The sequence below is a fragment of the Lagenorhynchus albirostris genome, chromosome 3 (genome assembly GCF_949774975.1).
Source record: "Lagenorhynchus albirostris chromosome 3, mLagAlb1.1, whole genome shotgun sequence".
In the NCBI taxonomy this organism is placed as follows: Eukaryota; Metazoa; Chordata; class Mammalia; order Artiodactyla; family Delphinidae; genus Lagenorhynchus; species Lagenorhynchus albirostris.
This window is the reverse complement of record NC_083097.1, coordinates 16,659,963-16,687,665: the sequence shown is the minus strand read 5'-3', so window position 1 is coordinate 16,687,665 and position 27,703 is coordinate 16,659,963.

Sequence of the window (27,703 nt, the reverse complement as noted above, 5' to 3'; positions counted from 1 at the left end):
CTCCAGCTCCTGTTTTCGTTCTCAAGATTGCTTTGGCTATTCGGGGTCTTTTGCATTTCCATAAAAATTGCAAAATTTTTTGTTCTAGTTCTGTGAAAAATGCCAGTGAAAGTTTGATAGAGATTGCATTGAATCTATAGATTGCTTTGGGTAGTAGAGTCATTTTCAACAATGTTGATTCTTCCAATCCAAGAACATGGTATGTCTCTCCATCTATTTGTATCATCTTTAATTTCTTTCATCAGTGTCTTATAGTTTTCTGCATACAGGTCTTTTCTCTCCTTAGGTAGGTTTATTCCTAAGTATTTTATTCTTTTTGTTGTGATGGTAAATGGGAGTGTTTTCTTGATTTCACTTTCAGATTTTTCATCATTAGTATATAGGAATGCCAGAGATTTCTTTGCATTAATTTTGTATCCTGCCACTTTACCAAATTCATTGATTAGCTCTAGTAGTTTTCTGGTAGCATCTTTAGGATCCTCTATGTATAGGATCATGTCATCTGCAAACAGTGACAGCTTTACTTCTTTTCCGATTTGGATTCCTTTTATTTCCTTTTCTTCTCTGATTGCTGTGGCTAAAACTTCCAAAACTATGTTGAATAAGAGTGGTGAGAGTGGGCAACCTTGTCTTGTTCCTGATCTTAGTGGAAATGGTTTCAGTTTATCACCATTGAGGATGATGTTTGCTGTGGGCTTGTCATATATGGCCTTTATTATGTTGAGGAAAGTTCCCTCTATGCCTACTTTCTGCAGAGTTTTTATCATAAATGGGTGTTGAATTTTGTCAAAAGCTTTCTCTGCATCTATTGAGATGATCATATGGTTTTTCTCCTTCAATTTGTTAATATGGATTATCACATTGATACATTTGCATATATAGAAGAATTCTTGCATTCCTGGAATAAACCCCACTTGATCATGGGGTATTATCCTTTTAATGTGCTGTTGGATTCTTTTTGCTAGTATTTTGTTGAGGATTTTTGCATCTATGTTCATCAGTGATATTGGCCTGTAGTTTTGTTTCTTTGTGACATCCTTGTCTGGTTTTGGTATCAAGGTGATGGTGGCCTCGTAGAAGGAATTTGGGAGTGTTCCTCCCTCTGCTATATTTAGGAAGAATTTGAGAAGTGTAGGTGTTAGCTCTTCTCTAAATGTTTGATAGAATTCACCTGTGAAGCCATCTGGTCCTGGGCTTTTGTTTGTTGGAAGATTTTTAATCATATTTTCAATTTCAGTGCTTGTGATTGGTCGGCTCATATTTTCTATTTCTTCCTGATTCAGTCTTGGCAGGTTGTGCATTTCTAAGAATTTGTCCATTTCATCCAGATTGTCCATTTTATTGGCATAGAGTTGCTTGTAGTAATCTCTCATGATCTTTTGTATTTCTGCAGTGTCAGTTGTTACCTCTCCTTTTTCATTTCTAATTCTATTGATTTGAGTCTTCTCCCTTTTTTTCTTGATGAGTCTGGCTAGTGGTTTATCAATTTTGTTTATCTTCTCAAAGAACCAGCTTTTAGTTTTATTGATCTTTGCTATTGTTTCCTTCATTTCTTTTTCATTTCTTTCTGATCTGATTTTTATGATTTCTTTCCTTCTGCTAGATTTGGGGTTTTTTTGTTCTTCTTTCTTTAATTGCTTGAGGTGCAACGTTAGGTTGTTTATTCGAAATGTTTCCTGCTTCTTAAGGTGGGCTTGTATTGCTATAAACTTCCCCCTTAGAAATGCTTTTGCTGCATCCCATAGGTTTTGGGTCGTTGTGTCTCCATTGTCATTTGTTTCTAGGTATTTTTTTATTTCCTCTTTGATTTCTTCAGTGGTCACTTCATTATTAAGTAGTGTATTGTTTAACCTCCATGTGTTTGTATTTTTTACAGATCTTTTCCTGTAATTGATATCTAGTCTCATGGCGTTGTGGTCAGAAAAGATACTTGATACAATTTCAATTTTCTTAAATTTACCAAGGCTTGATTTGTGACCCAAGATATGATCTATCCTGGAGAATGTTCCATGAGCACTTGAGAAAAATGTGTATTCTGTTGTTTTTGGATGGAGTGTCCTATAAATATCAATTAAGTCCATCTTGTTTAATGTATCATTTAAAGCTTGTGTTTTCTTATTTATTTTCATTTTGGATGACCTGTCCATTGGTGAAAGTGGGGTGTTCAAGTCCCCTACTATGAATGTGTTACTGTCAATTTCCCCATTTATGGCTGTTAGTATTTGACTTATGTATTGAGGTGCTCCTATGTTGGGTGCATAAATATTTACAATTGTTATATCTTCTTCTTGGATCGATCCCTTGATCATTATGTAGTGTCCTTCTTTGTCTCTTTTAATAGTCCTTATTTTAAAGTCTATTTTGTCTGATATGAGAATTGCTACTCCAGCTTTCTTTTGGTTTCCATTTGCATGGAATATCTTTTTCTATCCCCTTACTTTCAGTCTGTATGTGTCTCTAGGTCTGCAGTTGGTCTCTTGTAGACAGCATATATTTGGGTCTTGTTTTTGTATCCATTCAGGCAATCTGTGTTTTTTGGTGGGAACATTTAGTCCATTTACATTTAAGGTAGTTATCGATATGTATGTTCCTATTCCCATTTTCTAAATTGTTTTGGATTCATTATTGTAGGTCTTTTCCTTCTCTTGTGTTTCTTGTCTAGAGAAGTTCCTTTAGCATTTGTTGTAAAGCTGGTTTGGTGGTGCTGAACTCTCTCAGCTTTTGCTTGTCTGTAAAGGTTTTAATTTCTCCATCAAATCTGAATGAGGTCCTTGATGGGTAGAGTAGTCCTGGCTGCAGGTTTTTCTCCTTCATCACTCTCAGTATGTCCTGCCACTCCCTTCTGTCTTGTAGGGTTTCTGCTGAGAGATCAGCTGTTAACCTTATGGGGATTCCCTTATGTGTTATTTGTTGTTTTTCCCTTGCTGCTTTTAATATGTTTTCTTTGTATTTAATTTTTGACAGTTTGATTAATATATGTCTTGGCGTATTTCTCCTTGTATTTATCCTGTATGGGAGTCTATGTGCTTCCTGGACTTGATTAACATTTCCTTTACCATATTAGGGAAGTTTTCAACTATAATCTCTTCAAATATTTTCTCAGTCCCTTTCTTTTTCTCTTCTTCTTCTGGAACCCCTATAATTCGAATGTTGGTGCGTTTAATGTTGTCCCAGAGGTTTCTGAGACTGTCCTCAGTTCTTTTCATTCTTTTTTCTTTATTCTGCTCTGCAGTAGTTATTTCCACTATTTTATCTTCCAGGTCACTTCTCCCTTCTTCTGCCTCAGTTATTCTGCTATTGATCCCATCTAGAGTACTTTTATTTTCATTTATTGTGTTGTTCATCGTTGCTTGTTTCATCTTTATTTCTTCTAGGTCCTTGTTAACTGTTTCTTGCATTTTGTCCATTCTAGTTCCAAGATTTCGGATCATCCTTACTATCATTATTCTGAATTCTTTTTCAGGTAGACTGCCTATTTCCTCTTCATTTGTTAGGTCTGGTGCATTTTTATCTTGCTCCTTTATCTGCTGTGTGTTTTTCTGTCTTCTCATTTTGCTTATCTTACTGTGTTTGGGGTCTCCTTTTTGCAGACTACAGGTTCGTAGTTCCCGCTGTTTTTGATGTCTGTCTCCAGTGGCTAAGGTTGGTTCAGTGGGTTGTGTAGGCTTCCTGTTGGAGGGGACTAGTGCCTGTGTTGTGGTGGATGAGGCTGGATCTTGTCTCTCTAGTGGGCAGGTTCACGTCTGGTGGTGTGTTTTGGGGTGTCTGTAGCCTTATTATGATTTTAGGCAGCCTCTCTGCTAATGGCTGGGGTTGTGCTCCTGTTTTGCTAGTGTTTGGCATAGGTTGTCCAGCACTGTGGCTTGCTGGTTGTTGAGTGAAGCCGGGTGCTGGTGTTAAGATGGAGGTCTCTGGGAGATTTTCGCCGTTTGATATTATGTGGAGCTGGGAGGTCTCTTGTTGACCAGTGTCCTGAAGTTGGCTCTCCTACCTCAGAGGCAGAGCCCTGACTCCTGGCTGGAGCACCAAGAGACTTTCATCCACACGGCTCAGAATAAAAGGGAGAAAAAGTAGAGAGAATTAGTAGAAGTATGAGGAAAGAAAGAAGGAAAGGAGGGAAGGAAGGAAGGAAGGAAGGAAGAAAGAAAGAAAGAAAGAAAGAAAGAAAGAAAGAAAGAAAGAAAGAAAGAAAGAAGCAACGAAGGAAAGAAGGCAAGAAGGAAAGAAAGGAGGGAGGGAGGGAGGGAGGAAGGAAGGAGGGAAAGAAGGAAAAAAGACAGAAAGAAAGAAGATACAGTAAAAATAAAATAAAGTATAATAAAGTTATTGAATTAAAAAATTCTTATTTAGGAAAAAAAAAAGGACGGATAGAACCTTAGGACAAATGTTGGAAGCAAAGCTATACAGACAAAATCTTACACAGAAGCATACACATACACCCTCACAAAAAGAGGTAAAGGGGGAAAAATCATGAATCTTGCTCTCAGAGACCACCTCCTCAATTTGGGATGATTCGTTGTCTAAAGGAGGGAAGGAAGGAAGGAAGGAAGGAAAGAAAGAAAGAAAGAAAGAAAGAAAGAAAGAAAGAAAGAAAGAAAGAAAGAAAGAAAGAAAGAAAGAAAGAAAGAAGGTAAAGTATAATAACGTTATTAAAATTAATTATTAAGAAAAAAATTTAAAAAAAAAACCATGGACGGATAGAACCCTAGGACAAATGGTGGAAGCAAGACTGTACAGACAAGATCTCACACAGAAGCATACACATACACATTCACAAAAAGAGGAAAAGGGAAAAAAAAATCATAGATCTTGCTCCTAAAGTCCACTTCCTTAATTTGGGATGATTGGTTGTCTATTCAGGTATTCCACAGATGCAGGGTATATCAAGTTGATTGTGGAGCTTTAATCCGCTGCTTCTGAGGCTGCTGGGAGAGATTTCCCTTTCTCTTCTTTGTTCTCACAGCTCACCGGGGCTCAGCTTTGGATTTGGCCCTGCCTCTGCGTGTAGGTCGCTGGAGGGCGTCTGTTTTTTGCTCAGACAGGATGGGGTTAAAGGAGCCGCTGATTCGGGGGCTCTGGCGCACTCAGGCCGGCGGGGAGGGAGGGGTATGGAGTGCGGGGCGGGCCTGCGGCGGCAAAGGCCGGCATGACTTTGCACCAGCCTGAGGCCCGCCGTGCGTTCTCCCGGGGAAGTTGTCCCTGGATCCCGGGAACCTGGCAGTGGCGGGCTGCACAGGCTCCGCGGAAGAGGGGTGTGGAGAGTGACCTGTGCTCGCACACAGGCCCCTTGGTGGCGGCAGCAGCAGCCTTAGCGTCTCCCGCCCGTCTCTGGGGTCCGCACTTTTTAGCCGCGGCTCGCGCCCGTCTCTGGAGTTCCTTTAAGCAGCGTTCTTAAACCCCTCTCCTCGCGCACCAGGAAACAAAGAGGGAAGAAAAAGTCTCTTGCCTCTTCGGCAGGTGCAGACTTTTCCCCGGACTCCCTCCCGGCTAGCCGTGGTGCACTAACCCCTTCAGGCTATGTTCAAGCCGCCAACCCCAGCCCTCTCCCTGCGCTCCATCGGAAACCGAAACCGGAGCCTCAGAGCCTCAGCTCGCAGCCCCGCCCGCCCCGGCGGGTGAGCAGACAAACCGCTCGGGCTGGTGAGTGCCGGTCGGCACCGATCCTCTGTGCGGGAATCTCCCCGCTTTGCCCTCCGCACCCGTTGCTGTGCACTCCTTCGCGGCTTCGAAGCTCCCCGCTCCGCCTCCCGCAGCCTCCGCCCGCGAAGGGGCTTCCTAGTGTGTGGAAACTTTTCCTCCTTCACAGCTCCCTCCCACTGGTGCAGGTGCCGTCCCTATTCTTTTGTCTCTGTTTTTTTCTTTTTTTTTCTTTTGCCCTACCCAGGTACGTGGGGAGTTTCTTGCCTTTTGGGAGGTCTGAGGTCTTCTGCCAGCCTTCAGTAGGTGTTCTGTAGGAGTTGTTCCACGTGTAGATGTATTTCTGGTGTATCTGTGGGGAGGAAGGTGATCTCCGCGTCTTACTCTTCCGCCATCTTCCTCTCATTCCTCCATTTGTTCTTTTAAGAAGCAGCCATAATAGTCTTTTTTCAGTTTCTTAATACCTACAGGCATTTGAAGATGCTCTGGCCTCTGCCTGGAATTTTCCCCCTGCTTCCAGTCTGTTTACTTAGGGGGTACCTATGTATCAGTTTAGATGTCACTTCTGCTTCTGGATGGATATCTTCCCCAGGCCTTCTTTCCAGAATTCAGAGTATTTGAGAATAATTGGTTATTGAGTTAATACCTATCTTCACCCCACCATCCAGGCCATAAGGATCCAAAAGAGCAGGGTCTTTCTCTAGTTGGTACATTTTCCACCTCCAATTTTTATGACATTTAGTGAGCCTTACTTAAATACTTTTGAGTTAAATGGTTATATCATGTAGTGCCTTCAGACATGTTTGTATTTTTATTTGATTTTTGTAGTATAATACATTCTTAGAATACTTACTTTTTCTCCCAGTTTCCTTCCCATCATGCTTATAAAGTTTAATTAATTATTAATATAAGTAAAGGAGTATTGATTGATTGCCTAGAACTATCTCTGACCATATCCGTTTGTGAATCCATAATAAGTGAACATATATACAAGAATGCAACTGTGAGAGTCAAATTCTAAAGATAGGAAAAGCACATAAATCCCCACCATGTCAATTCATAATACAGAGCTTAATGGAGCACAGGCTCCTGCTGCTGTGTCCTTAAGGAAAATGTGTTTGTTTGCACTCTGGGGTAATCTAAGCCTGTACAGATTTGCTTTTATTTGGGTAGCTGAGACACTTTAAAAGAATGATTGTGGTGTTGCTGACTAATTTGGGTTCCAGTTCACTAAGATATATTTCATGGTATATTGTATTTCCTCAATAAATGTAAATAACACCAATTTGCAAGCAGCACTTTTTTATATTTCCTCCTTATTACATCCCATTTTGGCCACAGTTACTGAGCAACACTGAGACTGATTTATTTCCTGAGAAGAAAATAAACTATCCGCATTTTGAAGGTTAACTGATACATTAACAGGAGAGAAAAATCTATTTAGTGGACCCCTGAAGGATCTTTGACACAGCAAGAATGAACTCACAGATGGAACCAAAGTCCATGCTGATGTACAAAAGAGAAGAGGAAAATGGCATACAATTCAGCACACATATTTTCAGTTTTAAATTGTAGTAATTACCCTCAAAAGGAAAACAAAAAAAGGCACTAGGCCTCCTCACACCGTAGTTATTTTATCTGGATTACTGAATACATTATATATTTCCTGTCCTATACTATATAGGAAGGGAGGGTGTATGTATATGCTAGGAGTTGTATAGACTGATGGTAGTTGGGGATGATGTCTTTCTTTCTTCTGTTACAATGACTGTTTATATGAAGGCAAATTCAAAACATGCACCAAATAGGTGTACACTTCTATTTTATTAGAATTGTTTTCTGCAAACCTGAAGTAAACGATAAGTACTAAGGGCAAATATTAACACATGTGTTTTCTCTTGTTTTTGCCATTTCACCTACAGGTTACCTTTGGCATCATATTTCTAATGCAATAATAATGAAAATAAGAATAACATTTACCAAAGAGTTCCAATATAACAGAAATGTAGGAAACCACTTTATTTGCTTGTTTCATTTATTTAAGTGGCTGAGATATTTTTTAAAGATTGTAGAGTTGCTGGCTAATGGATTTCAGTTCCCTAGGATAGATGTCGTCATATGTTGTATTCCTTCAATAAATGTAGGAAACACCAATTTCTCTTCTCTGCACTATTATGATTCTCATTTGGTGGTTAATAAAGCTGAAGCTTCTGAGGTGAGGAGATGTGCCCAAAATAACAACACAGGGCTCAGACACAGCTGAGCCAGGCTGTGAATCCAAGTCTGACCAACTGACACCAAAGATTGCTCTTACCTACTGCACTGATCTGCCTCTTAGCATAAATATTCAACTTAATAACCAGACATGAATATTTTTATTTAATTTTGGACTTAGGGAAACATGCTCTCGAGCAAGCATATTTTAATATTAGATTCTGTGTTAGCATTCAGGACTGATAAAATATAATTAAATTTACCACTGTAAATGATTGTCCTCATACCACTGCTGACTTGGAATAAATGGAAATCTCAACTCTGATGAAAAGTGGTCATACAACTGGTCACTGGCTGCCAATGTCTTTGGCATGCATGAGCAGTGCACTCTATCAGGAAGAGCTGTCAACAATCTGGAAAGTCATGAATAAATTCTAGATTTAAAAAAAAAATTTTCAATACTCTCCAACTGCTAGAAAGCAAAGTTCCTAAAATTATATAAATTTATTTTAGAATAAAATTTTTACTATAGAAAATATTAATGTTCTTTAAAATGATTTTAGATTCAGGTTTGTCTACATTTTCCTTAATATATAATTAACATATAAAATAAATATAATGTTTTCTCCTGACTTCTCATAGTACACACATAACTTTAGGTTAAGATTATGGAAAATATTTATACCATAGGAAAACATTTGTAATTAAAATTTTCATGTGTAAATCTAAGATACATTGTCATTGTTCTGATGAATTCTAATATGGACAATCTTGCTTTGAAATGTGTAAATACTTGAATTTCACTTTCCATTGAACATTCAATCATATTAGTTCTATTGGCTTTTATTCATCTTTTTTTTTTTTTGGCTTTTATTCTTATCAACGTAAGTTAAAAGCGTGATCAGTTATTTCTGACAATTTTTATAGTGATAGTAAATAAGCCTTCTGAAACAAGATGTTTTATTTCCTTATCAAGAAGAGCAGAATGCAAAGAAAAGACTAGACTATCATTGTTGCTAGGATACATCACTGATACATAATAAAGGCAAATTATATATTAGTAAGCCATTTCCAATTAACTCTTCCTCATCTACATTCAAAGACTTTAAAGCATATGTATCAGATTGCTAAGTAGAGGATATTACCTTATTTTGAGTCAAAATTTGAAATATTGCTTTTAAATATTGAGTGAATAGTTGTTGAAAATTATATCTATGAAGTTAAAGAAAGTAATCTTTGAATTTAGTGAATTCACTATGTAAATTAACTAAGGTAAAATACAATGATATAATTGTATAGCAATTCATTTTGAGAAAATGTGTTCCTGATTTTTTTTATATCAATTGGCTGTAGTTAAGAAACAAAGAAAATTATCAGAAATCATAGTAGAGCAAACATCAGTAAAAATACATTTATCATCATGATTTCTTAAGCTTTATAAAGTTATTTAAAGTTTTATAATACTATGATTTCTAACCAAAATGCAAGATGTATTGTTTATCAAACTACAGAAATGGGTTGAGTGGATAGCATTTCTCAAACATATATATCCATGGACTATTTTTTTTTAATGGAGATATCTTGCTGTACTGGTATTTTTAGGAGCCTATTAGTGGAAGGTTGCCTGTTAAGGAAAGGTTGCCACAAAGACAGACTAAACAAAAATCTATCTTTGACTTAATGAACAATTTTGAGCAGTCGTCACACTCTCTTTAAATTTCAAGCATGCGATGGTAGAAAAACCACTTTTAATTTATGATAAATCACTAAACATTGAAAGTCTCTTTTTTTCATTGGTCTTTATCTGTCTATAAAGTGATGTATCAGTATGTTTAGTTACCAACTTCTGACACCTGGTGTATGATAGCTTAGAAAAATAAAGAGAAAGGCAGACTGACTTGAGCAGATGATTATTGGGTTTTGGTAAGTTGTTGGTTTATTTGTCATTACTCTGGCCCAATCATCAATATATTTGTATTCTCAAATATTCTGTCTTTAATAATTGATCTTACAATGATGCAATATTGACCACATTTTCTTTTTACATGGCACCATGCTATTTTGAGCTGGGATACTTTTCTGTTTATCTTTTTTCTTTTTCAACAGCTTTATTGAAGTATAATTGCTTTACAATGTTGTGTTAGTTTCTGCTGTATAACAAAGTGAATCAGCTATATATATATATTCCCATATCCCCTCCCATTGCGCCTCCCTCCCACCCTCACTATCCCACCCTTCTAGGTCATCGCAAAGCTGATATCCCTGTTCTATACAGCTGCTTCCCACTAGCTATCTATTTTACATTTGGTAGTGTATGCTACTCTACTTCATCCCAGTTTACCCTTACCCCCACCCGTGTCCTCAAGTCCCTTCTCTATGTTTGCGTCTTTATTTGTGTCCTGCCCCTAGGATTAACAGAACAATTTTTTTTTTTTTTTAGATTCTCGATATATGTGTTAGCATACAGTATATGTTTTTCTCTTTCTGACTTACTTCACTCTGTGTGACAGACTCTAGGTCCATCCACCTCAGTACAAATAAATAAACTTTGTTTCTTTTTCTGGCTGAGTAATATTCCATTGTATATATGTGCCACATCTTCTTTATCCATTCATCAGTTGATGGACACTTAGGTTGCTTCCATGTCCCGGCTATTGTAAATAGAGCTGCAGTGAACATTGTGGTGCATGACTCTTTTTGAATTATGGTTTTCTCAGGGTATATGCCCAGGAGTGGGATTGCTGGGTCATATGGTAGTTCTATTTTTAGTTTTTTAAGGAACCTCCATACTGTTCTCCATAGTGGCTGTATCAATTTACATTCCCACCAACAGTGCAGGAGGGTTTCCTTTTCTCCACCCCCTCTCCAGCATTTATTGCTTCTAGATTTTTTGATGATGACCACTCTAAGGTGATACCTCATTGTGGTTTTGATTTGCATTTCTCTAGTGATTAGTGATGTTCAGCACCCTTTCATGTGTTTGCTGGCAATCTGTATATCTTCTTTGGAGAAATGTCTAGTTAGGGCTTCTGCCCATTTTTGGATAGAGTTTTTTTTTTTTATATTGAGCTGCATGAGCTGCTTGTATATTTTGGAGATTAATCCTTTGTCAGTTGCTTCATTTGCAAATATCTTCTCCCATTCTGAGGGTTGTCTTTTCATCTTGTTTTTGGTTCCCTTTGCTGTACAAAAGCTTTGAAGTTTCATTAGTTCCCATTTGTTTATTTTTGTTTTTATTTCCATTACTCTAGGAGGTGCATCAAAAAAGGATCTTGCTGTGATTTATGTTATAAAGTGTTCTGCCTATGTTTTCCTCTAAGAGTTTGATAGTGTCTGGCCTTACATTCAGGTCTTTAATCCATTTTGAGTTTATTTTTGTGTATAGTGTTAGGAAGTGTTCTAATTTCATTCTTTTACATATAGCTGTCCAGTTTTCCCAGCACCACCTATTGAAGAGGCTGTCTTTTCTCCATTGTATATTCTTGCCTCCTTTATCAACAATAAGGTGACCATATGTGTGTGCATTTATCTCTGGGCCTCCTATCCTGTTCCATTGATCTATATTACTGTTTTTGTGCCAGTACTATACCGTCTTGATTACTGTAGCTTTGTAGTATAGTCTGAAGTCAGGGAACCTGATTCCTCCAACACCGTTTTCCTTTCTCAAGATTGCTTTAGCTATTCGGGTCTTTTGTGTTTCCATACAAATTGTGAAATTTTTTGTTCTAGTTCTTTGCAAAATGCCAGTGGTAGTTTGATAGGGATTGCATTGAATCTGTAGATTGCTTTGGGTAGTATAGCCATTTTCACAATATTGATTCTTCCAATCCAAAAACATGGTATATCTCTCCATCTGTTTGTATCATCTTTAATTTCTTTCATCAGTGTCTTATAGTTTTCTGCATACAGGTCTTTTCTCTCCTTAGGTAGGTATATTCCTAGGTATTTTATTCTTTTTGTTGCAGTGCTAAATGGGAGTGTTTCCTCAATTTCTCTTTCAGATTTTTCATCATTAGTGTATAGGGTTGCCAAAGATTTATGTGCATTAATTTTGTATCCTGCTACTTTACCAACTTCATTGATTAGCTCTAGTAGTTTTCTGGCAGCATCTTTAGGATTCTCTATGCATAGAATCATGGCTTCTGCAAAGAGTGACAATTTTACTTCTTCTTCTCCAATTTGTATTCCTTTTATTTATTTTTCTTCTCTGATTGCTGTGGCTAAAACTTCCAAAACAATGTTGAATAATAGTGGTGAGAGTGGGCAACCTTGTCTTGTTCCTGATCTTAGGGAAATGGTTTCAGTTTCTCACCATTGAGAATGATGTTGGCTGTGGATTTGTCATATATGACCTTTATTATGTTGAGGTAAGTTCCCTATATGCCTACTTTCTGGAGAGTTTTTATCATAAATGGGTGTTGAATTTTGTTGAAAGCTTTTTTCTGAATCTATTGAGATGATCATGTGGTTTTTATCCTTCAGTTTGTTAATATGGTGTATCACATTGATTTGCATATATTGAAGAATCCTTGCATTGCTGGGATAAACCCCACTTGATCATGGTGTATGATCCTTTTAATGTGCTGTTGGATTCTGTTTGCTATTATTTTGTTGAGTATTTTGCATCTGTGTTCATCAGTATTATTGGTGTGTAGTTTCATTTTTTGTGTGACATATTTTTCTGGTTTTGGTATCAGGGTTATGGTGGCCTTGTAGAATGAGCGTGGAAGTGTTCCTCCCTCTGCTGTATTTTGGAAGAGTTTGAGAAGGATAAGTATTAGCTCTTCTCTAAATGGTTGCTAGAAGTCACCTGTGAAGCCATCTTGCCCTGGACATTTGTTTGTTGGAAGTGTTTTTTTTTTTTTTTTTTTTGCAATATGCGTGCATCTCACTGCTGCGGCCTCTCCCGCCGCGTAGCACAGGCTCTGGACACGCAGGCCCAGTGGCCATGGCTCACGGGCCCAGCTGCTCCATGTCATGTGGGATCCCCCCAGACCGGGGCACGAACCCGTGTCCCCTGCATTAGCAGGTGGACTCCCAACCACTGCGCCACGAGGGAAGCCCTGTTGGAAGATTTTTAATCACAGTTTCAATTTCAGTGTTTCTGATTGGTCTGTTCATATTTTCTATTTCTTCCTGGTTCACTCTTGGAAGATTGTGCTTTTCATAGAATTTGTCCATTTCTTCCAGGTTGTCCATTTTATTGGTATACAGTTACTTGTAGTAGTCTCTCATGATCCTTTCTATTTCTTCAGTATCAGTTGTTACTTCTCTTTTTTCATTTCTAATTGTTGATTTGAGTCTTCTCCCTTATTTTCTTGATGAGTCTGGCTAATGGTTTATCAATTTTGTCTATCTTCTTAAAGAGCCAGCTTTTAGTTTTATTGATCTTTTCTATTGTTTCCTTCATTTCTTTTTCACTTATTTCTGATCTGATCTTTATGATTTCTTTTCTTCTGCTAACATTGGGTTTTTTTGTTCTTCTTTCTCTAATTGCTTTAGGTGTAAGGTTAGGTTGTTTATTTGAGATTTTTCTTGTTTCTTGAAGTAGGATTGTATTGCTATGAACTACCCTCTTACAACTGCTTTTGCTGCATCCCATAGGTTTTGGGCCATCATGGTTTCATTGTCATTTGTTTCTTGGTATTTTTGATTTCCTTTTTGATTTCTTCAGTGATCTCTTGGTTATTTAGTAGGGTATTGTTTAGCCCCCATGTGTTTGAATTTTTTACATTTTTTTTACCTGTAATTGATAGCTAGTCTCATAGCATTGTGGTCCGAAAAGATACTGATACAATTTCAATTTTCTTAAATTTCCCAATGCTTGATTTGTGACCCAAGATATGATCTGTCCTGGAGAATGTTCCATGAGCACTTGAGAAGAAAGTGTATTCTGTTGTTTCTGGATGGAATGTCCTATAAATATCAATGAAGTCCATCTTGTTTAATGTATCTTTTAAAGCTTGTGTTTCCTTATTTATTTTCATTTTGGATGATCTGTCCATTGGTGAAAGTGGGGTGTTAAAGTCCCCTACTATAATTGTGTTACTGTCGATTATCCCTTTTATGGCTGTTAACATTTGCCTTATGTATTGAGGTGCTCCTGTGTTAGATGCATAAATATTTACAATTGTTATATCTTCTTCATGGATTGATCCCTTGATCATTATGTAGTGTCCATTTTCTTTTGTAGTAGTCTTTACTTTAAAGTCTGTTTTGTCTGCTATGAGAATGACTACTCAAGCTTTCTTTTGGTTTCCATGTTCATGGCATATCTTTTTCCATCCCCTCACTTTCAATCTGTACGTGTCCTTAGGTCTGAACTGAGTCTCTTGTAGACAGCATATATATGGGTCTTGCTTTTGTATCCATTCAGGCAGTCTATGTCTTTTGGTTGGAGCATTTAATCCATTTACATTTTAGGTAATTATCCATATGTATGTTCCTATTACCATTTTCTAATTGTTTTGAGTTTGTTTTGTAGGTTTTTTCCTTCTCCTGTGTTTCCTGCCTAGAGAAGTTCCTTTAGCATTGTTGTAAAGCTGTTTGGTTGTGCTGAATTCTCTTAACTTTTGCTTGTCTGTAAAGGTTTTATTTTCTCCATTAAATCTGAGTGAGATCCTTGCTGGGTAGAGTAATCTTGGTTGTAGTTTTTTCCCTTTCATCATTTTAAATATTTCTTGCCATCCCTTCTGGCTTGAAGAGTTTATGCTGAAAGTTCAGCTGTTAACCTTATGGGGATTCCCTTGTATGTTATTTGTTCCTTTTCCCTTGCTGCTTTTAATATTTTTTCTTTGTATGTAATTTTTGGTAGTTTGAGTAATATGTGTCTTGGGATATTTCTTCTTGGATTTATCCTTTATGAGGTTTTCTGTGCTTCCTGTACTTGACTGACTATTTCCTTTCCCATTTTAGGGAAGTTTTCAGCTATCTCTTCAAATATTTTCTCAGACCCTTTCTTTTTCTTTTCTTCTTCTGGGACCCCTATAATTCGAATGTTGGTGTGGTTAATGTTGTCCCAGGGGTCTCTGGGACTGTCCTCAATTCTTTTCATTCTTTTTTCTTTATTCTGCTCTGTGGCAGTTATTTCCACTATTTTATCTTCCAGGTTACTTATCCATTCTTCTGCCTCAATTATTCTGCTATTAATTCCTTCTAGAGAAATTTTTATTTCATTTTTTGTGTTGTTTATCATTGTTTGCTCTTTATTTCTTCTGGGTCCTTGTTAAATGTTTCTTGTACTTTCTCCATTCTATTTCCAAGATTTTGAATCATCTTTACTATCATTACTCTGAATTCTTTTTCAGGTAGACTGCCTATTTCCTCTTCATTTGTTTGGTCTGGTGAGTGTTTACCTTGCTCCTTCACCTGCTGCATATTTCTCTGTCTTCTGTTTTTGTTTAACTTACTGTGTTTGTTGTCTCCTTTTTGCAGGCTGCAGGTTCATAGTTCCCCTTGTTTTTGGTATCTGCCCCCAGCGGGTGATGTTACTTCAGTGGGTTGTGTAGGCTTCCTGGTGGAGGGATCTGGTGCCTGTGTTCTGGTGGGTGGGGCTAGATCTTTTCTTTCTGGTGGGCAGGGCCATGTCTGGTGGTGTGTTTTGAACTTAGTATGATTTTAGGCAGCCTCTCTGCTAATTGATCGGGTTATGTTCCTGTCTTGCTAGTTGTTTGGCATGGTGTGTCCAGCACTGTAGCTTGCTGGCCGTTGGTGGACCTGGGTTTTAGTGCTTAGAACTTTAGTGCGGAGATCTCTGGGAGAGCTCTCGCTGATTGATATTTCATGGGGCCAGGAGGTCCCTGGTGATCCAATATCCTGGACTCGGCTCTCCCACCTCAGGGGCTCAGGGCTGACACCTGGCTGGAGCACCAAGACCCTGTTAGCCACACGGCTGTTAGTGTTGGAGGGTCTCCTGCAGAGGTGAAGGGTGGCTGTCCCTCACTGCGGGGACAAGGACCTTGGCAGCATAAGTTCTGGAAGTACTCCTTGGCGTGAGCCCTCCCAGCATCTGCCATTAGCCCCACCAAAGAGCCTGGGATACTTTTCCGAATATGTGTCTCAGAATTCAACAAGTTGGAATAGTACTTCAGAACTATCTTGTATAAAGTCTTGGAATTTGGATACTGTGGTTGGTTTATTTTGATGCTAATGTTTGCAATAAAGGGTTGCTGTGGGTATGTTGTCAAAGTATAGAACTTCTCATTAATATGTATTCTGATGAGAATTATCTTTAATATGATAAACAATTATTTTATATATTTTCTATGTATACCTATAAATGTATATATAGATATCTACATATAAATGTAGATATATGTATAGATAAATTCAGGTTAATAAATTACCAATTTGTCTTGAGGTATTTTGCCTAAAAGTTTAAACTTTAACATATTTACACATTTAAGCTTAATGGGAAGGATAAAGAGGTAGACAGTGTTTATTTGAAGGGTTTTTTTTAAATTTGGGGAATAATATAGTTAATCCCTATGGATTAGATTTATTAGTCATGTGAAATCCCTGCTGTCATAGAATTTGTATCAAGTTTCAATTTGTATCAATTTTCATTAATTTCACTAATAATTATCACTAGATAATTAGTGATAATTTAATTAATGAAATTAAATAATATTTATCACTAGATATGAGAACTATTGACATTCAGTTTTCATTTTTTGAATCATTAGCTCTTTATTAATTAATGAATTCTTTCTTCCACTAGCTCTAGGGACTATTAAATTGAAGTTTAATTTCTGAAAATGTACCTTTGTTGAGGAGTATATTAATGACTACAGGAAAACACATGTAGGTTGCTGATTCTTACAGATAAGTATTAGTTTCAGAATGTAATTGTTTAAAAAATCTAAGTGGTATTATTAAGGATGACTAGTCTTAGTGCTTACATCTTGAGTTTCCCCTATTTGGAAAAAAATTTTTAAAGAGTACCAATTGCAGAAAACTTATATAAATCTGTTACTTGTCAGTTTTTTCTGGGTTCTCTGCCAGCCTTCATTTTTTGATAATTCACAAGTCCTGTTCATTCTAATACAGTTGTTTCATCTCCCAAGATCCATTTGGTCTGTGCTAACTGACAATTCCTGACAAACTTTTTTTCAAAAGGTTTTAAAAAAGGATATAGAAACTAACATTTTTTTAGGTTACCTATTGCTAGTGTTGACCAATTCTATTTGATAAAAGATGACCAGAAAATGTTCTAAAAAGAGCTGCTGTTATACTAAACTGCAAGTCATAAATATACATTGAACTTCTGTAACTTTACTGTAAGTATGCTATATTTCTAACTGTTCATTCTTTTTTCCATTTCCAAAATTTTTAATGAACTGTGAATAAAAATAAAGTATTACGTCATTCCCGAATTGCAGACAGGTTGTGCTGTCAAGTTCATTTGTAAGCCACTGTTAGGATTTGAAACATATTTCCCCATAAAACATGTGTGGTGAACGTGGTTAGGACAGGAAGCCAACCTGCAAAATTCTATGTATATCAAAATGTAATTAAAATGTAGCACCAGCATTATTATGGAACCTGGCCATTATTTATCTGTTGAAACAGTTTCCTGTTTATTGAAACAGTTTATTCAACTATTTGTTGAAACAGTTTCCAATTTCTAACTTGGAAATTGGAGCACTTGAACTTCATCTTTCTTTTTCATATCTCCAATTGTTTGCACAATTCTCCCTGCCTTTCTCCAGCCCCACCGTCCAGAAGCTCCCACTTCAGTAATATAAATTGAGGTCTTTTATCAGTACGGAGAAACATCTCTCAGCCAGAAACCATTTGCGGTTACAAGATCTTCATAAATCCTATAGTTATCTCTCAGACTTGCCTTTAATGCTGTGTTCTGTATTTTTTTTTTTTTTTTTTTTTTTGGCGGTACGCGGGCCTCTCATTGTTGTGGCCTCTCCCGTTGTGGAGCACAGGCTCCGGACGCGCAGGCTCAGTGGCCATGGCTCACGGGCCCAGCCGCTCCGCGGCATGTGGGATCTTCCTGGACCGGGGCACGAACCCGTGTCTCCTGCATCGGCAGGCGGACTCTCAACCACTGCGCCACCAGGGAAGACCCCTGTGTTCTGTTTTGTGGTCCTTTCTGTGTATCTGCATTTTTCAAGAAAGCAGATCCTCAATTATATTCTCAAAAGAATCAAAGACCTCCTCCACAATACAAAAATATTGTTTATATAAATTCAGGAAAGTAATACAATATCATAACCAAAGTAACTCTGTGGGTATTGAAATGTGATAGAATTGATCATAGGAAGATATCTCAAGGTAATAAATTCAACAATTGTTTTTCAGATGAGGAAAGCAAGAGCCAAAAGCTGTACTCATTTAGCCAATTAACTTATGTACACAGCTGGGGAGAAAGAGCAGTGATGTTTTATCGCATTATCTGAAAACTTTAAGTATAAAGAAATTTGTGGATTTTTTTCCTCTGATAATATTTTCCTAAGATAGATGTATATATTGTATTATACCTTCAAGAACCTGCCCAGATTCTCAGTCCTGACAGGTTTTGACCACTTGTGGTCACACATATAAATCCTTCTATTTTCCTATATGCTATTAGATTATGCCCTTTGCAGAGTAATCTCTTTCATAAAATGGAACCATTAAATTTTGTAGCACAAAAAGCAGTCCAAGAATCAGGTATTTCAACTATCCTATTTGCAAGTAACAAAAAGATACTTAGGAAGATTGTAACTTTTTCCAGAGCACAGCCCATTTTGTCAGTGTGCAGTTTGGAAGGAACCCACTGTATTTTCTGAAGTAATGGGAGGAATGAGGACATTCTTTGTTACTCTCTTAGAGACAAGCAGAATCTTCTTCACAAGCCTGACTGAATGCTGTCCATGTATTGCAAAATTCTATTCAGATGATTTAAATGCACAGTCCTTCAAAACAAACAAGAAAACCACACCCACACAAACAAAAGAAACTGCCTGTATTACTTAAAAAACTAGCATGAGGGCTGAAGCTCCTGATTCCGTCTTTAAAAATTTCTCTAATGTGTCATTATTTTGAGTGTTAACTACCAAAATAGTGATATGTTGCTCTGTTCATAAGACACATGAACTTTTTTTTTTCACCTACATTCTCAAAACCACTTAGAAGCTAGGAGATAGCAAAGCACAGTCTTCTCACCATTATTTGGGATGGAGTGGAGAGAAAGGGTTCTATTCCAAATATAAGGTTAGCCACTGACAAAATAAAAATTCTGACCTTTTGGTATTAGAAATTCTGAAGCTAAAAATGTTATGACAGTACTTTGCCTTTTAATTTATAACTTAAAAATGTCTAATGCTTTACTACAATGTGTAGATGTTTTACATTCTATGACTGAATTTATAGCTCCTTTTTAGCTTGTCTAACTTTTGTACAGGTTTGAAAGCTATATTATGATTATCCAAGCCAAACCCTAGTTAGGTAAACCTGTGTGTAGAGATATCTAGAAATGATTTCAAGTAAATTCTATTCTTTAGTTCATCTATGTTACATATTTGAACATAAAAAGTTAAAAAGAAGATATTTGAAATAATAAAGATGGTAAAACCATAACATATACTATTTATTGATTACTTTCTGTATGCCCATTTACTTGATAGATACAGGATGCTTGGTAAGAGTTAAATGTCGTAACTACTCTGCAAGATACAAATAAGTAAGTCCTGGTTTTGAGAATGAGAAATTAAAGTTCTGAGAGACAGAGTAACAATATGCCTTGGCACCTGGGCATCCAGCCAGTGATGTCACCAAATTCTGTATTCTTCCTACGTATATTAGTTTTCCTCAAACTTGGCAGGTTAAGACAACAATTATGATCTCTCACAATTTCTAAGGACCAGGAATTTAGGAATGGCTGAGCTGGGTGGTTCTTGCTCAGGGTGTCTCTCAAGATGGCAATTGGCTGGGCCTGCATTCATCTCAAGGCTTAATTGGGGCTGGAGAATCCACTTCCACCATCACTCACATAGGAACCAAAGCCTGCACATGACTTTCTGGTTGTTGGAATGAGGTCCCCAGCAGTTTGACACATGGGCTTCTCTGTAAGGCAGCTGATGCCAGAACAGCTGAGTCCCCCAAGAATGAGTGATCAGGAGGGAGGAAGGGAGAAAGACCCAAAACAAAGTTGCTGGGTTCTTGTCACAATCTCTAAAGTGATATGTCATCAATTCTGCCATATTCTATTATTAGAAATCAGCCACTGAGACTAGCCTACACTCAAGGTGTGGGAGATGAATCTCCATTATTTTGATAGGGGAGGATTAGAAAATGTGTGGTTATATTTTTAAGACCACCACACAACTCTTATAGACTGTTTCCATCTATGTTTTGTCACAGGTAAGATACCACCTTTTTTCCATGGAAGATTATGAATGTGGTAAATTTGAAGTCAGGAATCCCCTATTAGTTTTATAAGGACTAGAAATGAATTAATACTATGATGGATTACTGTACATGTTTCGGTTGAATCAAGAAAAATTAGTTGCAAGGCAATGATATATGTGGTAAAAATTAGAGTATCATGATGTTATTCTGAGACAGAGGCTAACTATTCCTTTAGATTAAAATAATTCACATGTTATTTATTTAGCTTTTGATTGAGATACTGGGATCTAGACCTCCGTTATTTTATGGTTCGAACATCCTATATGAAAAAAATATATTTATTCAGTGATTGAGCGATAATGGCAAGTTACCATTTATTTTACAAAATGCCATAATATTAACTACAGAAAATTTCAATATCAGGTTTCTTTTTGAGTCTAACATTTTATTTATAAATTATCTACATCTACTATTTCAAATTATATCAGGCAGTATATTCTAAATTTAGGTTTCATAGATATTTTTATGCTTTCTTATATGAATTTAAAAAAATATTGAATATATTTCAAACACATACTGCTTCATACATGAATAGTTATCGGTTCCAAATTCAGTGAGCTGTCCAGCCTTTCTGAAACTTGGAACTATCCACCCCACATTTAAGACTTATTCTCAAAGGTCACTTTGCTTCTGGTGCAATTAATGTAGGAGATTCAAATATAAGTAGATAAGTTGAAGGTTAATAAGTTTGGCTCATGTTAAGATGAAGAAAGATTTCTTGAAATGAGTGAACAAAAAAATAAAGTAATAAAAATGAAAATGAACAATTATATATTTTCTATTTAAATTTACAAATTTTTGAAGCAATTTCTTAAGTGATAAACAGTTAAAAAATAATTATATAAGAATGAAGTAAAATATCTACTTTTAGAAATATGTGTTAATTTGTAATTAGAGGTGATCAACAGTGAATCAAAATATAATGCCCAAGGGTTTCTCCAGTATATTAATAACAGTAATCGTATAACTATAATTTAAGACGAGACAATAGTATACTCACCAAATCTTATACGATTATTTTATTTTACAAATTTTATAGAGGAAATTGTCGCCCAGAAGTTAAATAAATTTCTGAAGGCACAAGTTTTTAAATATCAAGCCAGGGTTTTTAACCTACTCTGCTTGACTCCAAAGTTTGTTTTGATTTTTCCACTTACTCAAATGAAATTTTTGGAAGGCCTCTCTAAAACAAAGCCTTTATTGATATTTTTTAAAATGAATATTATTCTCAGAGGAGAAAAGGCAGATTTGCACTATAAACATAATTGTCTGTAAAATCTTAGTACAGTCGGCCCTCTGAATCCAGGAGTTCTGCATCCTCAGATTCAACAAATCACAACTTGAAGATATTTGGAAAAACAATTTTCCAGAAAGTTCCAAAAAGCAAAACTTAGCTGCCCACTGGCGACTATTTACATAGATAGTATTGATGTTGTATTAGGTACTATAAGTGATCTAGAGATGATTTAAAGTATACAGGAGAATGTGCATGGGTTATACACAAACACTACACCATTTTGTAGAAGAGACTTGAGCATCTGATGATTTTGGCATCTGAGGGGCATCCTGGAAACAAATCCTCCATGGACATCAGGGGAACACTCTACTAAAGGGTATATTTTTAAAATTCAGGAGAACAGGTAAAAATAATTAAACAAAAGTGATCATAGCCACAAGACTAATATATTACTATTGTCAATAATTAGTATGTGTCTCTTCAGACTTTTTTTCAATTACATATATTTAATTTGGCTTACCCCACACATAACATTTATTACAAGCTATTTCACTTAGCAATGATTTCTTCTCATTTTCCACATAATTAAATATTCATACACTACATCATTTTTATTGACTCATTCATTCTTAACATGGTTGTACCCATTTTACTTAAGCAAGCTTTTATTAGCAATCATTTTCCCTAAATTATCAATATGCAGCACTGGAATACATCTCCATAAAGCTCTGTATTTACACAATCTGTGATCGATTTTATAGAATATATTCTGAAATCTGGAATATATTTCCTACATATCATTATTAACCAATTAGAAAATGTGCTAAGTTGAAATGTTTTCTTTACAATAGCAACAGTGATTGATATACACATAAAATTAAGAAAATCATCTCACGAAAAATTCATATGACCTATGTAAAAAAGAAAAGCAAGTCTGAAAAAGTTTTCAGAATGGACTAAATCCTGAATAAATGTAAAGCTATAGCATACTCCTGGATGTTATTATACAAAATAACAAGGATAAAAACAATTCCTGAGTCTATAAATTCAGTGCTATCCTTTTTTTTGAAATGAAAGATTCTTTCTTTCTTTCTTTCTTTCTTTCTTTCTTTCTTTCTTTCTTTCTTTCTTTCTTTCTTTCTTTCTTTCTTTCTTTCTCTTTCTTTCTCTTTCTTTCTTTCTTTCTATCTTTCTTTCTTTCTTTCTTTCTTTCTTTCTTTCTTTCTTTCTTTCTTTCTTTCTTTCTTTCTTTCTTTCTTTTTGCTGTGTTGGGTCTTCGTTTCTGTGCGTGGGCTTTCTCTAGTTGCAGCGAGCAGGGGCCACTGTTCATCGTGGTGGGCGGGCCTCTCACTGTCATGGCCTCTCGTTGCGGAGCACAAGATCTAGATGCGCAGGCTCAGTAGTTGTGGCTCATGGGCCTAGTTGCTCTGTGGCATGTGGGATCCTCCCAGACTAAGGCTCGAACCCGTGTCCCCTGCATTGGCAGGCAGATTCTCAACCACTGCACCACCAGGGAAGCCCAGTGCTATCCTTTTTGTATATGTTCTGGAACTAAAGTTCATCTAGAAGAGAAAGCACAGAAAAATCGCATGTTCTTTTCAAATTGAAGTGTGGTGTATATGTATAAATACATATATGTAAAAGAGAAAAAATCTTAAGTACCTAGTTCATTGAACTTTAATGTGGTGTAAACTCACTCCTGTTCCCTTCACTCAGATTTTTTTTTTTGAAAAAGCAGAATTGCATCAAAATACCAAAATAATGCTGTGCCCCTACTAAGCACTGCCTACCGTCTTCAAGGTAACTAGTTATTAAGTTTTAATTCCATGACCTAATTTACTATATTTTGAAATTTTTATAAATAGAATTGTTCATTTTGTACTCCATGTTCTTTTTTTTCCTTTAACGTTCTTTTGAGTGATTTATCCATGATAGTATATATAATTGTAATTATTTGGTAATTTTTCTCTATAATATTACTCTGTAGGAATGCAAGAGTACTGAATGATTCAAACATAAAGAACATTTGGGTTGTTTCAAGTCTAGTATTATTATGAATAGTGTTGCTTTTACGTGTATGTATCTTTCAGTGAATATATGTACTCATTTTTGTTAGACATAAATATGAGTGGAATTACTGGATCATAGTGTGTATAATTTAATCATTGTTTAATGTTCACTGGTTATTTGGATATGCCCTCTTGTGAAGACATTCCGTTTAAACTTTTTGCCCATTTCATCTCTCATAGTGGCCTTTGAATTGTTTTCTAGGAACTCTTTACATAGAAGTAATTTATCACATACGTGAATGGCAAATATTCTTCCATGCTGGATTGCCTTTTCATTCTCTTAATGGTGTTTTTAAAGTTACATCGTACATTTCTTAATTTGAATGTATTTTCATTTAATGTATTTCTTATAATTAACTTTTTGTGTGTTGTATTTAAAATATTTTTGCATACCCTAACGTCATGAAAAATATCCTCTTATTTCTTAATAGTTCTTCATGAAACAACTCTGCCTCTGTCTCCCCCATTTCCACCCTGTCCCTAATCTATGACAACTACTTAGTGTGCTCTCCATCTCTCTATTTTTCTCATTTTGACAATGGTATATGAGTGGAATCATATACTCTATGACTTCTGGGATTGGCTTTTTTCATTCAGCATAGTTTCCTGGAGATTTATTGCAGGTGTTGTGTTTATCAGTAGGATATCCTTATTGCTGAGTAGTTCTCTGTGCTATTGATATACCACAGTTGGTGTAACAATTAACCTATTTAAGGAAATCTGTGTTGTTTTCCAGTTCTAGGCTATAACAAGCAACCCTGCTAACAACATGTGTCTATGGGTATTCGCGTGAACATAAGTTTTCATTTCTCTGGGACCAATTACATTCCTCGGTCATTTGGAACTGCTGGAGGTTTAGAACTCTGTCATTTTTAAATCTTGGGCCCCTTGACACTTGGGTGTTTAGAGCAGAGAGAAATTCAAATATATCTAATGCTTTCCTTAGATAATCTACTCCCTTAATAAGATCAAGTTCAGCATTTATGGCTTCTTTTTCCAAGAAGTTTCCTTAAGGTCCCTGCAAACAGACTTTTATTGGGGGCCAGTTTGCACAATATTCTGTGAAAAATCTATCCATTGCAACTAAAATTCTTTCTCCAGGAGAATCTTCATTTTATTCTCCCATTGCCACTTCTATATTTTTCCCACAAGTTCAACTGACATGCCTCTACTCTCACAGTGAACATAGTTTAGACTGAAGCTAAAATATCTACTGCCAAGAATGATGAACAAAGTTTCCATTAAAATGAGGGTATTAAATAGGCTACCCAAAGCCTAAATTTTGGCAGTGAGAACAAAGATCCAGAAGCGAATCTTCAACAAAGACAGAATTATCTGTGTACATCAAAGAGAAAAATTCACCTTCAGGAACTCTCAGCGCTTAAAGACTAACCTCATCATTCTTCTTGAGCCCCTAAGAAATTCTGCAGGCAAGTGTGACATAGTGATAAATTACTTTTTGGTGTTCACTAGTATTGAGCAAGTCTGAGAGAAGATAGAAATAGTCAGAGGTCAAATGTCACTGACTTTCTAGCTCCTGAATGTTTGTATGAACAGTTGTGAAGATAAATGGGAATTCATTTGTAAAATGTTGTATGACAGCACAAAAAAATTCCAATTTTTTTACAGCTGACAATGCATATATGGTTTCTTAATTTTCTCTAATAATGGAAAACACCTCCATAGTAAACATAAAGAATAAGTTACCATAAGGGAATTTAAACATATGTGTTTTAATAATTAAAAACTCAAGTTATACATTTTGAATACCCCCCCATTATTTTGGATGTGCCCAGCCATGTACTTAATGTTAGAGACCTAATATTTTGTCAGTACTATGTCACTTTTTAATATATCTATATTCTTAATACTTTGTCACTTTTTAATATATCTATTTCTCATATTAAATAGGTAATCAGAATACTAAATAAACATGAAATACATTTATTTAATTTATTAAAGTATCTTGAATTTTTTAGAACCTATATTCATATAAAATATTAGTTTCATTTAATAATTATATATAGGTATTAAATAGTTACTAATTTATATTTTTTATGTGCATACATTGAGACCTGTCATTTTTTTTGCTTCAAAAAAGAGCTTTGTAAAAATTAGATAGATCCAATTTGAAAATATCAGTGGATCTCCTTCTAGTGATTTCTGATTTTTATACTAATATGCTTTAGGATGATTAGAAATTAGAGAATCCTTGCATCTCTCCTTTTATAAAAATAAAGATAAAATCTTACCTCATAATCAGTACAATTAGTTTATCTTAAAATCATTTTTAAGAATACAAGAAATTCAAAATAATAGTTACACAACACAAAACTGAAAACTTTCACGATACAAGTTTTTGCTGTAAAATAAGAGAACATTTTTTCCCACCTCTGACCCTTATTATAGTTTTCAATATGAAATAATGAATTAAAAATACCAAGAGTCTAAACATGTGTTTTAACTAGAAGTCATTCCTTACTAAACTTCAACATTAAAAACTCCCTAAAAGAGAACTCAGCCAAGCAAAAACAGCAACCAGCCTGTGTTGAAGGATTATAACTTCAACAAAACTTCCATGAATAGTAGCTACTCTTCTCTAACTAGAGTAAGCAAGACTGAAGTTCCTTTACATTTGTCCCCTTTCTCATTTTTCCTTGAACCTGCTGTAATGTGAGGCTTAAATAATGTGTGTGTGTGTGTGTGTGTGTGTGTGTGTGTGTGACCATCTCTGCTTATAAACTAGGGATACTTTTAAAAATTATTATTAAATTATGTCAGTCTTTGTGTGGCCCAAAATATATAGTTTGACTCTTTCTTTTTAAAGTACCCCTGTGGGATTCAGTAATTTGCCATGTTTAAGAATAGTGTGGATACTTGCAAGGGCTATTCAGGGAAGAATTTTCTCACTAAGGTACTAATTCCATGAGCTGATTAACATAATTTACATAAATATTTGCATATTTACAAAAATGTTTTATGTTATCCATTACCTATTGCTGTATAACAACTCCAAACCTTAACAGCTTAAATAACAATAAATACTTAATACCTCACATAATTTTTGTGTGTCAAAAAATCAGGAGAAGCTAAATTGGTTGGCTCTGGCTCTGGTTCTCTGATGAGGTCACCTTCAAAAAGTGCTGGCAGGGGTACCCATCTTCTGAAATCTTGACTGGGTCTGAAAGACGGACTCATCTGTATGCTGTTGGTCATTGGCAGGAGGCCTCAGTTTCTACCTATCTGGTCTTCTGCTTGAGTGTCCACATGGTATAGTAGTTGACTTCCCCTGAGTGGATAATCCAAGAGAACACAAGGTAGAAGGTTTCTTGAAAGTCACACCCCATAGTTTCTACAATATCATGATTGTTTATACAGCTTGACCCACCCCAATCAATGTCCAAAAAGAATACACAAGTACATAAATACCAGGAGGCAAGACTCATGGAGGTCATAGATCATTACAGAGAAGATCTTAGCTCAAATGGCCAATTCTGTCAAGAATTTAAGACAACATAATTGATAATTGTATGGGCAATAGCATCACAAAGCCTGTAGCCTACACAAATGTTTGTTTCCAACCCCTTTACATCCTGAAAAAGTAAATTTAAATTTGATTATTATTGATCATTTTAATATGCCAGAAAGTAGTGGTACTGTATATCACAGCATTAAATTTCCTTACTAAGGTAAACAAATGTTAACTACAAGACTTTACAGATACTCTTGTTCGTTGTATTTCTAACTAAGTGGAATTCTAGTTCTATGGTTATTTTCAGCTGAGTCAGACAGTGTCTCCTAACTTTTGTTTTTGATAGAGTTAATCCTTTTTTATTCCTAACATTGACTATTGTATCAAATGTGCAAATTGAATCTAGTTTTTATTTTGCAGTTTATGCTCTCTGATATCCGCCCAGTTGTTCATTTTCTACTCATCCTCATTTCCCACAAAGTGCTGGAACTAGGAGAACAGAGAAGTCAGCTAGAAACACAGTCAAATAAAATGTTGGCAGAGCAGTGCCCTGTAAGGCATTTCATTTGTGATAACCCTTCATTTTATCTTTCTTTCCTCTTACTAAGTGTCCCTCTCTCCTACCTTGCACCTAGGAAACACTTTTAAAAATGAAATGTGTAATTACAT